General features: G+C 41.0%; 1 protein-coding gene across 6 annotated transcripts in view; it reads left to right on the top strand.

The window, feature by feature from the left end:
* WASHC1 (WASH complex subunit 1) overlaps positions 1–14,744 on the top strand; it is a 45,005-nt gene that overhangs the window by 12,557 nt on the left and 17,704 nt on the right. The gene's annotated exons all lie outside the window — the stretch shown is intronic.

The raw sequence follows: 14,744 nt of genomic DNA, 5'->3' as shown, positions 1-14,744 counted from the left end.
AGGGCATTGCACTGGCCAGCAATGGAAGTGCAGAAAAGAATAAAGAAGGACCAGATGCACTTCAATAAAAGTTTATTGGATTTGAGTCTGTCAAAGTTAGGCATAATGAAATGACTGCAGCTAGCCAGGGGTTGGTTGTTATTAATTTTTTATTCAGTGGCAGACTCCCACAGATTGCATTACAGCTTTTGCTGCAGTTATCCTTTATTCCTTCTTGCTCATATTTTAAATGGGAGACTTTCTTATTTAGAGTATCTTGAAGATACATCTTTTTCAGTCATTGTACTTGGAACAACAGAGTAGAAAATGTCTCTGTTCTGATCCCTGGGACTTACATACTGTTGTCTTTGGGCTTCTCTTTTCGTATGTTGGGTGGGCTGAGTGCATGAGAGTTTTTGTTCTCACCACAGTCTTGTAATCCATCTAAACTGATCTCTTCAGGGTTTTGGCCCAGACTTGCCACCTCTTGCATATGGTCATCTTTAGGATTGGATCAGTAAGACTGCCTGTATAGCAGATCAGAGAGATTCTTGTGTTCACCTGAAAATGAGGTTAGGTAGTGTGCTGATTTTTTTTTTTTTTTTTTTTTTTTTCATCCAATGCCATCTTTGATATTGCAGTGCCCTGAGATGATGTGTCATATCATTGGTATAGAAACAGATCAGTGTTTGTCTTCTCATAGCTTGATTAACAAAAGCACTTGCTTTAGTTTCAATGGGGATCATGACTACCTTGTCTGATTTATTATGGTGTGCACAGGACCATGGCATTCTTTCTTCTTTTTGGTTTTTTTTAGGGGCAGATTGAAGTTCTTCAATTTTTGATAGCAATACTTTGAAAGGCAGCCTCTGGGGAAAGGGTAGTCAGTAAGGCTGAGCTCAGGTTATTGAGGGAAATAAAGGCTTTTAATTGCAGTAGTCTTTGTTTGGACACGGGCTGCATGTAGGCTGGATTAGGTTGAACACGAGGTCTCATTCTTTTGTGCACTTCTCAGTATGGGAACCCTTCATGATACAAGGCTGGAAGAAGGCTTTCTAGAGCTGCCAGAAACATGTGGAAAGCACCTCTCAAACTTGGGATTGGTTGACAGTGCTGCCCCTCTCTGTGGGGTCAAATAACGCTATTGATAAAACAGGAGAGGTTCGTTCTCTGTCTCTTTCCTTTTTTTTTTGCCTTCCTACACTGCTTTGTAACGCAGTACCCTCTAATTTCCACAGGGAGACAAGCCTGCTGTTTTGTATGCAAGTCACTGCTGAGTCCTGAACAGTGACTGTGATGCTGTTCCCTTGCTCTTTGGTGCACACATGACTTTTAATTACCAATTTTTTCCAACAACAGAGGAGACTTCATTGGGTTATTTGTTTGCTTTGCCTTTCTTTGGAGGTCTCAGTTCTCTGATATAATTAATAATGATTTAGTAATTATGCAGGCGACTGATTAAAAGTTCCATGACCTTGGTTGTTCCATGCCAATCAAGGGGCAAAGCTTTGAAGGTGAGAACTTTGCCACTTAGTGAAGAGTGACCTTTTATGTTGCCTTTCCTGAGATAAGGCAGCTCTGTCTTCCATTTCCAGGAAGGAGCTGCCTTATCTGTGGAAGCTGACTGTTCTGATCTGCAAAACAGCAGCTTGCAATGTTGATGGAGAGGAAATTTCTTCAGTGCGACAGACTCAGCTGAGTGTGTCAAACTCATTACTTCAGTACTACAAAGATGCAGATGTTCTGGGGTTGTTTTATGGGAACAGTTGGATTGGTACAGTGCTTTTGAGAGTGGCAAGCTGATTTGTAATTTGTTAAAGGTGGAGCGAAAGAGTCTCTCTTACGGTGGAAAGAGGAATCTTTCTGCAATCAAATCATGTTTCCGTGTTAGCTGATCAAAGCTTCTGTTTTGAGTTGTTGCTGACATGACAATTGAGTATGAATTCTTAAAATGAACATGTCCATCCATTCTGCAAGAAGGGTGAGCTTTTTCTGTCTTTATTTGGAAACTGGCTGAAGGCAACTGTGATACTGTTTTGGTTATAGAAGAGAGATTCCCTGGGCCAGTTAGTGCCTGTGCAGAAGCAGCAGTGGTGAAAAGTGCCTGTGGATTTAGTCTTCTCAAGAAGATACAGGAAAGACACCTTTGCGCTTGGAGAATTGGGACAAAGAAGATAAACAGCTTTTTTCCCCTTCCCTCTGGTTTGGACAATCTGAGAAATAATCCATGAGACGAGTCTCTGCCAAGCTGTCATCTTCCCAAATGTTCTCAAACAAGCTGACTTGCTGTTAAGTTTAGCTGTGACAAGGTACATGGTGGATGAGGCACTTCGCAGAGCTCACTAGCTTGTAGAGAATCAAGGGATGCTCAGGTGCAAAAAACCGGGTAAACTATGTCTGAGACCCAGAGCAGATGCCCTGGGAATAGCCTTGGAGAGTAGGTCTAGCAACGCGTAGCAGTGAAACCTCCTCTGCACCTTGCTAACAGTGCACCTGGACTGTGATCTGCAACTACTAAGAAAGAGCAGGTCATTCCTCTCTGTCACATTCCTAATCCTTGGGAGCAGGGACCCATCCAACCTTTTCCACATGGAGAACAGCAAAGTACCACATCTTGCAGGAAGAGAGCACTGACCTGGGCTAGGTTTGATGTCCTAAGTCAGTACTGTTAACAGTCCTGTCTTCTTAGCGAGTCCTGTCCTCTCAGTGCTGATATCACTCCTGTGTGGAGATTAAGAGGCTGTGCATACTTTCCAGGGTTATGGAGTAATAGAAGTTTTAACCTTGTATATGTTAACTGAATTCATGTAATTATTCTGCTGTGGAAGCTGCAGTAAAGATCAGATTCATTGCCTGTAGCTACTGAGATTTTAATACATATCATTACTGCTTAAAACATAAATATTCTAACGTAACCAATCTGACATATCTATATGAGTTTAACTCCTAGATTTATAAGGAGGGCTTTTGATATAGGTCACAGGAGGCAGAATGACCAATTTAAACACTCAATTAACCAGTAGTCTTTCACCTATTTGTTTCATCATTACCAGCATTTTTGGGGTGAGAGCTTGCATTGGAATCATATGCTGTGGAGTTTCTTACAGGAATGTTGTTGTGATAAGTAGGTGATGGGTTTAGCTTTCCCAAGATGCCCCTCTGGTTAGCTAGGCTTGCTCCTGGTTAGCTAGGCTTGCTCTTTGGAATTTCTTAGTTTGAGGAGATTTTTTGTTGCCAACAGGATGTTAATAAACTCTAATATGCCTGTTCATTATTCAGAGTGTACACTTTTGTATAACAGATTTGTGGAAAATTGCCTGTGCAAATTATCTCATGGAATAGTAGCAGTAGAAAGAAAACAAATACTCAGTGTTGGAATGTTGTTATCAAGGTCCTGTTCTCCTTTGCCTGTGATCCAACCACAAGTTGTCCAATATACACAATTTTTAATCCTTCTGCTTGGTTTTTTTCAGTTCATGGAAGAATTTCTGGGTTGGTATTCTTAAATATCTTTTATTCAGTGTTTTTTGCTTGTCTGGAACAGTATTTTGCTAAACAGGCATATCCTTTTTGTTCCTCCCCAGTTGGATTCAAATTAATTTCATATTAAATATTTGAAAAGGGCTTTATTATTAAACAGAGGTTTAACTGAGAGCCATGCTTCTGAAAGTGGTAGTTGGAAAACAGAAGCACTGTGGAAATGCTCTTAAGCGTGGGGAGGAAGTCTGTTAAGTGTGTGATTAAGGAAGGTAAGGAGCAGCTGGCTGGGCAGCAGTCTTAGCGGATATTTGAGACAGGAGCAGGATTGAGATGCGAGTAGTCCTGCAACTGAAAATACAGACAAAACTTTAATCATGAGGTGATTTGGGTGATCCCCCTCCTCATTTTAAACTTATTACTGTGATTAGTCACGATGATCAATAATGGAAATGGGTGACTGAATATATCCATAAGAATGTACTTGATTTAGGAGGTCTGTGGCATGTATTATTAAATGTTCATGGAAACTTGCAAAGAAGGGTCTTGCTGGAAGCTGTACTGTGTTTTATTGTGCACTGTGCCTCTGGGATGCAGCTTGGAGCTTGGACACTGCATTGTATTTGCTGGCTCTAAAGGTTTGGTCTTACTAGCAGGGGAGCTGTCAAGAGGGCTCCGTTGTGATAGGTGAGTTTATGCCAGGTAGCTGGCTGTAGCACAGGGAATCAATTTTTCTCCAGTTACTTGAGAGTGATACAGCTCTTGTTAAGTAGCAAGTCACCTCATGGTACTTTGAAATTGTCCCTGAGGTCATCTGAAGGAAGATGCTAGGTCTAGTTTAGTTTCAGATACCTCTCTTGAGGGGCTGTAGGAGCAGTCATTTGCTGCCAGGAAGATTAAGCAGAAACGGTGAGGTAAAGGAGTGAGTGAATGGTCCTGCAGACATGAGGACATGGAGCATGGGAAAGGCAGGGAGGAATTTTGCCTGCAGGTATTGGTTATTCTTGTAGAGGCATGTTCAAGTAATGTGCATTTTAAAATCTTTTTTAAGTGTAGCACACACTTTTTGTAAGAAACTGCTCGTTTGTTTTAGCTCTCATCATCTTCTGGAAGCTAAATTTGAAAGTTTGTAAAGATGTAGCTTGAGAGACATTCCCAAACTATTGGGAAGACTTTAGGAAGTGACATATGAGGGTCAGATCAGCATGCCTCAAAGGTTGGTGACAGCTGACAGCAGCAAGCATCCTACATCCTCAAAAAGAGGTGGAAGGATAGTGACTGTTCTGCAGGAGTCCAGATTCCATCTCTTTCTGGATGCTGCTAAAATCCCTAAGTTTAAAAATCTTGAGATCTGAGGCCCAGGCTTAATTCAGATCCCTGGACATCCCATGGAGTGGGGCAGCAGGTGGGAATGGGCACAGACAGAGCTGTCACAGCTTGAAATGAAAGTGGAATAGTAGGAAAGAGGAGACTGAATGGTATTAAGTCATTAAAAGATTATTGCTTCGAAATGAAACAAACATGGTGGAGAATTAGCAAGACAGGATTCTCGCTTATCTCAAAGTGCTGAAAACCTGTGTCTTTTGGACTTCAGCAATTAAATGTGTCTTTTGAAGGAGAGGGACAGAATGCTAAATTTGATTCTGCAAGTGAGATGCTTTTTATGGCATTGTCATTGAAATGTAGTGATGGTTACTTAAGCCTTTGTACTAAGTATACTAACAGCAGCTCTTCCACATCAGTTTTCCACTATCAGTCTGTTTATGTTTGGATCCCATTCCCCCAGAAGGGGGGTGATCAATTGATTCTGCCTTAAGTGACTGAAAGGCAGACTTGAACTTGCGAAGAGAGCTGTAGCATTCTGTACACCAGCAAGGCCTTCAGCATTGTTTAAAATGAGCAGTTTAAAGAAATGATCGAAGTGCTTCACCTTCAATATCCTCCTCCAAGCAGACTTAAACTTTTAGGACCTTGCAGGTCTGCAAATAGTGGTACGTCTTCGTGAATAACTAAAAGACTTGGTGCCAGCATTAATGCAAAATGTTTCTTGAAGCATGAGATGAGTTTGTTAGCTACAGAAAACATTCTGTGAAGAAGAACTGCTCTTAATGCTTGATTCTACATCTGAAAAGAAAGTGATGGAATATTGTGTACAGAATGCTGAAATGGCCATCCAGGAGCACAAAAGAAATACAAGCCTTACCTGTATCCTCAGTCAATAAAAATAAAATGAGTGGTTTAGGTGCAAACATGCTAAACTGCTGATATATCAAGGTGCTGTAAGTAGTAAAAAAGTGAAGGAAAATACAAAAGTTGCAGGAATGGTGTTCTCCCACTTGTGGAATTGGTCTCAAAGCTGCTTAGCAAAAAGAGGCAGGCAATAATTTCAGACTTAATGGAGCTCTTGAAGATTCTTTCTACTCTTACAGGGCCTTTTGTGGTAGTGGAATATCTAGTGCAAATGCGAGACACTTCGATCAAAACAGATGGCATGTACAACAGGAAAGGCAAACAGTAGGCAGAAACTTAGGTAACTTTGGTACATATGGTTTGTTGTTTTATTTTAGTTTGTGGCTTTTTTTAATCCTGACAGGATAGTCTCTTGTTTGTACTGTGTGCCTTGTTGGAGGTAATTCAATATTGAGTAGCAGCTTTCAGGTTCTTTCAGGTTCTTGTGAGTTAATTCTTTCACTGGTCCTTAAAGACAGTACAAGACAGACTCCCTGCAGAAGCAAGTAAGAGATTCAAAAGTAGGAAGAAGCATAATATGCACCTACATAGGTAAATGCAATTCGGTGGCTGGAAAAGTACCCAGTAGAATATGCATTGTGGCTTGACCAGCCTGAGGCTTGAATCTGTTCCTTCTCTCTGGGCAACTTGCTTTCTGCTTTTGCAGCTCTGGGGAATTGGATCCACTCTCAGAGGAGGATTTGCTGCTCCTCAGAACGTGAAGGAGTAATACCAAAAGAGAACAGAGGGAGGCAAAGTTGCAGTTTCAGAAAAGGAGGGCTTTGCTTGGAAGGTGTTTAGTTTATTTTCTTTGTTTGGTCATGAGCAAGGGGAAATCTCACCTTAGCTTCTAGAGGATTGATTATGGCCACACGGATCACTTGTAACAGGGGTGTTACTGTCTACAGCTGTATGAGTTGGATTTCCTGAAAAGAGGTGTTCCAGAAGAGTCTGTGATAAAACTTAACATGCCTAATAAAAATTTCTTGATAGCATAGGACCTTCTTGCTGTGCAGACTCTGTTCATGCAGAAGAACTTTGCATTTTGAAGAAAATCGGAAAAACATTTGGTTCAATCACATACAGTTCATAGTGGCTTTCTGACTTAATTTTCTTTGCTTTTTGTTCATATGTTTATGTGTCTGCAGGCTAAAATCAGTTTACTACCATCTATAGACTCCCTGTGGCTCAGCAAAACCTTTCTAAGATGTTTAAAGTTATGATTTTGACATGAATTGCCACATGTAGTAACTACTGCTATTTGTTACTCAGAGACCATGTTCCAAAACAGCTAAAGCTATTTTAAAGCCATCTATGGACATAAAGCCTGTAGCAGCAAGAGGCGAAAGAAACAAATGTTAGACCTGTTTGTGAAGGTGAGAAGTAATTACCTTGATAAACATTGCCTTCTTTCACTGACGATTATTTTAAAGAACCACCAATTTGAGGATGGGGCTGTGACGAAGTTGAAGGATGGATCACTTTGTATACCCCCAACCACTATAAATTAGTATAAACTTTTATGAGCTATCTTGTAACAAAAAGTGCAGAGGTGTAATTACCCCTGCTTTTACTGCTTTAAGAAGTTGAAGCCCAAGAGGACTTCTCTGCTATTGACAAAATGTAACTTTTTGCTTACTGAACTGTTTCTGGATTGAAAAGGCAGTGTGTGAATAGCCTGGAGCCCAAGCACTGTGCAATTGCAGTGAAATAACCTGCTTTAGAGCTGAGTGCAGCAGGGTCTGAACCACCTGATGCTCGTGGAGGCTTATGGACTTCAGAAATACTGTCAGACACATTAATGCAGTGAGGTTTTAAATAACTGAAAGCTGTAATATCCTAAAGCATAAGAGTAACATATCTAGAAATAATAATGGTAGTGATGTATCCGTAATGGTCTAAAGGTATGTGAGAAGAGAATTTCATGCTGAACCCTAAAACAGGTTTTTCTGCATAGCAAGACCACTGAGAGCCCTTTGAGAAAGAAGTAAAAAAAACCTGTCAGGAAGTGATGGTGACCTGTCCTTCTTACCACATGCCAAAAAGGCTTGTTCCAGTGAGCAATGCAAGTCTTTACAGTGGCACTGAGTGTCCACCATTGTGCATGTTTATTTTCAGTTAATTCTGAAGCCAGAACTGCATGGACATTTTGACACCTTTTCTAGACGTCTCTTGAATGTTGTTTCAGAGTTTCTACCCAATTCAGACAGATGCTAGCATGTAATCGCTTGTATATGGTGTTCAGAAATGTTTGGGGGTGCCTTAAAGTTAGCATTGGGTTGGAGGTAGGTGGCTGTTCAGCTTGAGTGTGGTGGGAAGGTGTGATAGGGAAATGACTTTGTGGACGAGTTGGGCTACAGTGTCTCTCTGGCAGTGTTTTGCTAACAGCCGTGGTCCAGGCAGTGACCTGGGCTTTCAGGGCTGCCTGAAGAGCAGAGGTGGGACTGACCTCCCAGCCACACTGGTGAGTGACTAATGCAAAGAGGGTCTCATGGCTGCAGTCCTTTAGCATGGGAGTGTTAAGTGCACTTCCTGCACGTCTTCCCGCAATTGTGGTGCCTCGAGAAGGTTCTTCAGGAGAACCCTGAAGCTCTGCTTGTTGCACAGCTGAGCCCACTTCCTTTCCTTGAAGTACTCTGGCTGTGAGTTGGAAGGATCCAGATCCACTCGATGAGTGATGCAGTGACTGAGATCTTGTTCAGCAGCAAGTCATGTGTATAAACTACTAGGGCAGGAGGTGGCTGTTAATTAACAAAGATTTGGCAATGATCTTATGAACTTCCCTGTTCAGAGAAGTGTTTCCTTGCCACCACCCCCCGCCCCTTACTGCAAGTGGCTGTAGCTGTTACTCTCTGGAAATGTCCAACGAGAATAAATCATAATAAGACAGTGTGTGTCTCACAGCAAAGGAAATGTTCCCTTTTTTCTTGTTTATTATCCTGCAGGTTTGGCACAATTGTCAGATTTTCCCACTCCCGCTCTTCTTGACACAATTGCCATGTTGCTCTTTTCTTATACAAAGTGATAGCTCTACCTTCTCTACCAGCTTCAGACACTGGACTCTCACACATGTGTTGGAGTCATTTTCTGTTCCTATGAATGAGTTTTGTCTATTCAGTCAGCCCTGGAGGAAGAGATGCAAATAAGTCACTTTGTTTTACAGGCATGACTACCATCGGGGATCTAGTGTGGAGAAAACTGTCTGGAAAAATAACATTTGAGTAGCTTGAAATGCGTATTACAGGCTCCCTCCCAAATAAGTGGGAGTGTGCACACTGAGGGGAGAGTTGTGGGAGGAAACACCAGTGCCAAAGGTCTGTTCTTCACACTTGACTGGCAGATTAAATTCTCTTTTCATGGTCCTTCTTTCTGACTAGCTGTGGTGCTGTCACTGGGCTTTTCCAAATGGGGTGTGTTAGAGTTTGGATGTGAATGCAACTGACAGTTAAGACAGAGCAGTGCTTTTGAAGACAGCAGATCCCTTTGCAGATGCCAATGAAGGAGTTGTTTTTTCTTCCATCTAAATCCTCCAAACAATCATTTTATTAAGGGAATCCACCATGCTGTGTCATTAGGGAGAGGAGGGATAAAAATTATTTGTGGAACCAAGGATGAAAGATTTGGATGGTAAAGTGTGTTAAGGAGAAACCCCAGGTGAGTAATTCAGTATCTTCTGAGTTGGATTCCATTCTTAATTTATCCAAGAATATGATCCTTATTCTGGATTAATATGTTTTCAAGTGCAAATACCTGGTTTTATTTTACTTCTAGGACTTTCATTTCAGACCTACCATCAAAGGTGAGTAAGATGGCATGCTTGATGGGCTTTTAAGAGGCATAACAAGACATTCCTTTTAGAAAAGGAGGCGTACCTGCTGCACTTCTGCTCTGCAGTAGTGCAGCAGGAGTAGCCTTTCTGATATCTGTGAAATATACATAACGTGGCAATCATTCCAATAGCTCGGCACCAAGAAACTAGAAAGTTCATGGTCTCCACAGTTCAGTTCTCTCTGTCACTTTGACCTGATGACTGGGTTTCTTTGGTTTTGCTTCAACATTACTACTTTTGGAAGTGGCATCCTGAATTTTGTTGATTTCAGAACATATTCAGACTTTCTGTGGCTTTTTTCAGGGAGGGAAGATGAGAAGCTCCCAACTCCTGTTAGGTTAATGAGCACCAGGCAGGGCTTTGTTTGTTCTTTCTAGCACATGGGTGATTTAGGGAGAGAAAAAAAAAAAACACCAAACAACCCCACAGCCAAAATCATGCCGTTCATTATGCTTCATGCTTACTTCTAGCTGGGATGAAAGGTTTAGCTGCTGCTGAAGGCATTGGTCTGTGAGAACATTTATTGTATATGTCACAGGGCAAGTGATTAGGCTATTAAAATTTATTAATTTACTGTCCTGGCAGTTTGGGAGTAGGGAAGGATGTTTGAAAAATATACTGTACAAATTTGTTCTGTTATTATTGTGATGCTCTTATTTTCATTCTTAATGACTATTTGCAAGTCACTACGTGGGAAAGAAGGGCTTTAAAAGGACGGTGAGGAAAATGAAATCATGTGTCTAAAACTGTTCTAAAGGTGATGTCTGATCACTGATGTGCTACAGACTGTTTCATTGAAATGACAGAGCAGCTGTCAGTCCAAGCAGAGGCATCTGCTCTGATGCTGTTAGAAAAATCTCTGCCTGGAGCTCAAAGTTTTTTTGGGAAAAGTAACTAGAAGTCCCTCAAGAAAGTAAGAAAGTGGTGTAATCACTCAGGAAAAGGTGTTAGATGGATAATGTGTCATAAAGAGTTACTGTCATTTGTTGAAGAAGCACTTATGCTCAAATTAGCTTGTTGATGGGCATATCATAGAAGGTGCCTTTTGAGATTTGAGTGTAACTGCAGTTGATTGTAGGAGAATGAACAAGTAGCACTAAATAACCTCTGTTTCTGAAGAGCAAATATTGTGAAATAACAAGCCACATTTGCAAAGAACATGGAAAGAAATCTTTCCTTTAAGAGGAGACCTGTTTTGAAAGAGAAGGGTCTATTATAAGAAGTTCAAACTGGAAGCATGGGTGAGAAAGGGAAAAGATGTAGTTAGCAGTGGGGTTTTGTAGCTAGCAAAAGACTGATACATTTTCTGAGAAACAGTTATCTTGTGTGATTGGGCTTAGTTTCCATTGTGGCAAAGTTTTAGGGAAATCTTGGGAATTGGCACTAGTCCTCATGGGAGGATCATTAACTGTAGACAGAAGTACAAAGTAGCAATGTTTGTATAGGTGGAAGTATCTAACTGAAGGTAGAGTGGAAAAAATAGAAGAAATTTGATTGAGTTGTAAGCTGTTTGAAAATACAGTGATCACTGCAGCAAATATGATGATCAGAAACATGGTATTGAGAGCAAAACAGAATGAATGACCTGGATACTCAAGTCATCCTTCAAAAGCTAGTTAGATCATTTACCAAGTATCTGATGACAACCTCAAGAAGTCAGAACAAAGTGAGGAAAGACCAGAGGCAGACCCTTATTACGTGGTGGAAGTCAGAAGGGAACTAAGAGTTACAAGAAGTGCAGTTGTCTTTGAGGGTTTCACAGACCACTTTAAAGTAGCCGGTCCTTTTTCTTAGTTAGGCTTTCCTTCCCCTGAATATGCAAGTCCAATTGTGCAGGACAGTGTTTTTTATAGATTTTAGTTAGTGACTGCTGTATGAGTACTAGCTTGTAAATGATAGCTCTTAAGTATCTGTTATTGAAAAGGGGACCGAAGGGTTCAACTTGTGGAGCACAAGTCAAATTCTGAGTGATTGCCATCAGTTACTGGGAAGTGGGGAAAATTTGAAGTCTATGTAAAAATTTTTACCTTCAAACTTGTGTCTTAAATGTGGGGAGACGGTATATTTTGGATCCAGAGAAAGAAGTGTTGTTGGAGAGAATGGTCAGTGTTTTGCATCAGTGCTGGCTAGCTATAGTTTATTCTAGAGAGTAGCAGTGGGATGGATTTGGCAATGAGGAGGCACTGAAGAATGTAGAAGTACTTGCACAGGTGGTCTTAAACTCAGTAAAACTAAAAATTAAACAACTACTGAAATATGTGCTAACTCTTGTGAATTAAAGCAAAAATTGTTCAAATTAGTGAATGATGGACTGAAAATCTAGACTGCTGGGACTGTAGTGTGAATTTCCACGTATTTCCTTTGTCACAGGGACAAATGATTCCACTCTTGGTTTCACAAGCAACTGAGACTTAATTAACACTTGGAAATAGCTTTTCACCCCAAAATCTCAAAGCAGTGAAGTTCTAATGATAGATATTTGATTAAATGCAAAGTGAAGCAGTGCTTTTCTCAGAGAATTATTAGAGTTTGAACTTATATCATAAGGAATCATTTTGTGCTCTGGAAGCAGGTGTGTTTTGATCAGCATTCTTATTCTTGGTGTCAGTGGCTTGTTTTGGTAGTGGAGATAAACAGACTAGGAGCAGCATTTGTGCTGTGTACGGTGTTGGTATAAAAAGCCAGCCTCTATGCCAACAAATGAGCAGGAGCTAAGCTTACCTGGTACATTCAACCCTACATTAGGGCAAGCCCTGTAGTAGAACCTTTAGACATGTAAATCAGTTCTTATCACATGGGTGCAACTGGGTGTTACTTGCCTTGGACAAAAACAGACTTAAAACCATTTGAAAGGTATGGGGGAAAGCTAGGAATAAAGAGGAACTTCCTGATCTTCTGCTATAAACCAGGCTTTCCTCTTGTTCTGCGACACTGAGTCAATGTGGAGTGCGTTTCTAGTGGGGAGGACGGCTCTGCAAGCATCACTCTTCCTTCCCACTTTATCATGGTGATGTAGCAAGATATCTTTGGCTCAAGTGAGACACAGGCTAAAAGGGCTGGGAAGGCTGCAGTGGACTTGTGGACTTGTCAATGCTTGTTACCTTCAGGTGAAGCTCAGAAGAAACTCAGCTAAGAAGCTCAGCCAAAATCAGTTTTGGGTGGTGGCTTATGCATTTCTCTTGAAACCACCTGGGAGAAGGCACAGATCAGACATTTAAATCCAGGCTGCTCTGTCTCCTGTGACTACTGCTGATAGGAAATGTAGAGCGTAATGTTGATTAAGAGTTGTGTAACAGGCTTTGTTTGTGTAGAATCAGACACAGTGCCCGAATGAAAGCTGGGAGGGAGTTTCTTGTACGCTCGGTGATCCAGAGGAATTTGAGACCTTTTTAAAGGCATTAGCTCTCCCTACCCCCAGATAAGTTCACCATAGGGTCACCTGGGCTTTTCTCCACTGCTTATGGTTCCACTGACTCTGTGTGGTGATAGACATTTTCTGTTGAGTGGGAAGAGGGAGGAAGATCTTTGGCTAATCTAGGAAAGGAGTTCTGATGGGAGAAAGAGAAACCTAATGTTTGTATACACAGTTGATTAATTTAAGGTTACAAGGTGCCAAAACACTTTCTCAAGCTATCTGCCAAATAAGATCCATAACTTCAAGCAACATGGAAACAAAATTTACTTCTGACAGTCTTGTAAAATTCCGTCCAAACAGGATTAGCCTTCCTTTCAAAAGTGATTAAAAATAAAAAAAAAACAAACAACACAACAAACAACCCCCCCTCAAAAAAAACCCCAAACCCTTAAGGTTATTTCTACAAAAGATTGAGCTTTGGTGAGTAAATACTTGTGAGAATTTTGCAAGGATGAGTGAAGACTGTAGAGATAACAAACCAGTTGCTAGTACTTTACTAGCAACTTTTACTAGTTACAGTACTAGCACCAGTTGCTATGACACCTGCCCTATGAGGAAAACCTGAGAAGGTTGAGATGGTTTAGCCTGGAGAAGAGAAGGCTCTGGGGAGACCTTATGGCAGCCTTTCAGTACTTAAAGGGGGTTTGTAAGAAAGATGGGGACGCAATTTTTAGTAGGGTCTGTTGCAATAGGACAAGAGGTAGTGGTTTTAAACTAAAAGAGGGTAGATTTAGACTAGATATAAGGAAGAAATTTGTTACAATGTGGGTGGTGAAACACTGGAACAGGTTGCCCAGAGAGGTGGTAGATGCCCCATCCCTGGAAACATTTAAGGTCAGGTTGGATGGGGCTCTGAGCAACCTGATCTAGTTGAAGATGTCCCTGCTCATTGCAGGGGGGTTGGACTAGATGACCTTTAAAGGTCCCTTTCAACCCAAACTATTCTATCATTCTGTACTTACAGCATTTGCAGCCTAATATCTCAAGACTGTTCCTGGGGCTGCTTCTCTGAGAAGCAGTTCCATGGTGGTGTTCAATATCTACACCCACACCACCAGTAGAGGAACTCAAAAGGTCACCTATGAAGCTGCAGCAGTGCTGGTAGAAGAAACAGTTTTTATCTTCTAGAGCATCCTTCCCAAAAGTTGTCACTGTGATGGTAGAACCTGTTGTGTTTATATAACTTAACACTATTAATGGAGAAGTAGTTTGACCAGAAGTAGCCTGTATAGTTTAAATAGAAGATCTAATTGTGTAATTTATTTGCAAACACAGACTTTCTACTTAGTATACATTCCTTCTAAAAAAAGGAAAGTGTGTCAGCTTTCAGATCAGTCAGTGGTGGGAGGCAAGTAAAAAGATTGAAAGGTTAAAGAAGAACTTGTTTGTGACTTTTTTTTCAAAAACAACAAAAGAAAAACTGCTTTTCTGGGGAGGAGAGCAAGCTGCAGGAGAAGAGGGAAGAGCATGCTATGATGATAGGTCACAATTCTAAATTTTCTGTTTTACATAAATTTAATTCACAGTGGCAGGAGCACCTTGTGAAATGAGAGATTAAAAATCAAAATGAAATTATTTTTCTGTGAGAACATGACCTGTAGAGAGTGATATATGCCAGATCCTGCTGAGGATAACCTGGCAACCTTGATCACCCTCTAGTCTGCAAGGCCGTTTGGCATCACAGGAGCAGAGTAATATGTGAATGCTGAAACACCTGCAAATCAGGCTCGAGGAGCAATCAAAGTGTGATAAACATTAATTAGTATAATACCCAAACCCTTAATGGAGGAAGAAATGTTGATTACACTGTCTCAC

This window comes from Athene noctua, chromosome 3, assembly GCF_965140245.1.
Source record: "Athene noctua chromosome 3, bAthNoc1.hap1.1, whole genome shotgun sequence".
In the NCBI taxonomy this organism is placed as follows: Eukaryota; Metazoa; Chordata; class Aves; order Strigiformes; family Strigidae; genus Athene; species Athene noctua.
This window is presented reverse-complemented; position numbering and strand designations above follow the sequence as displayed.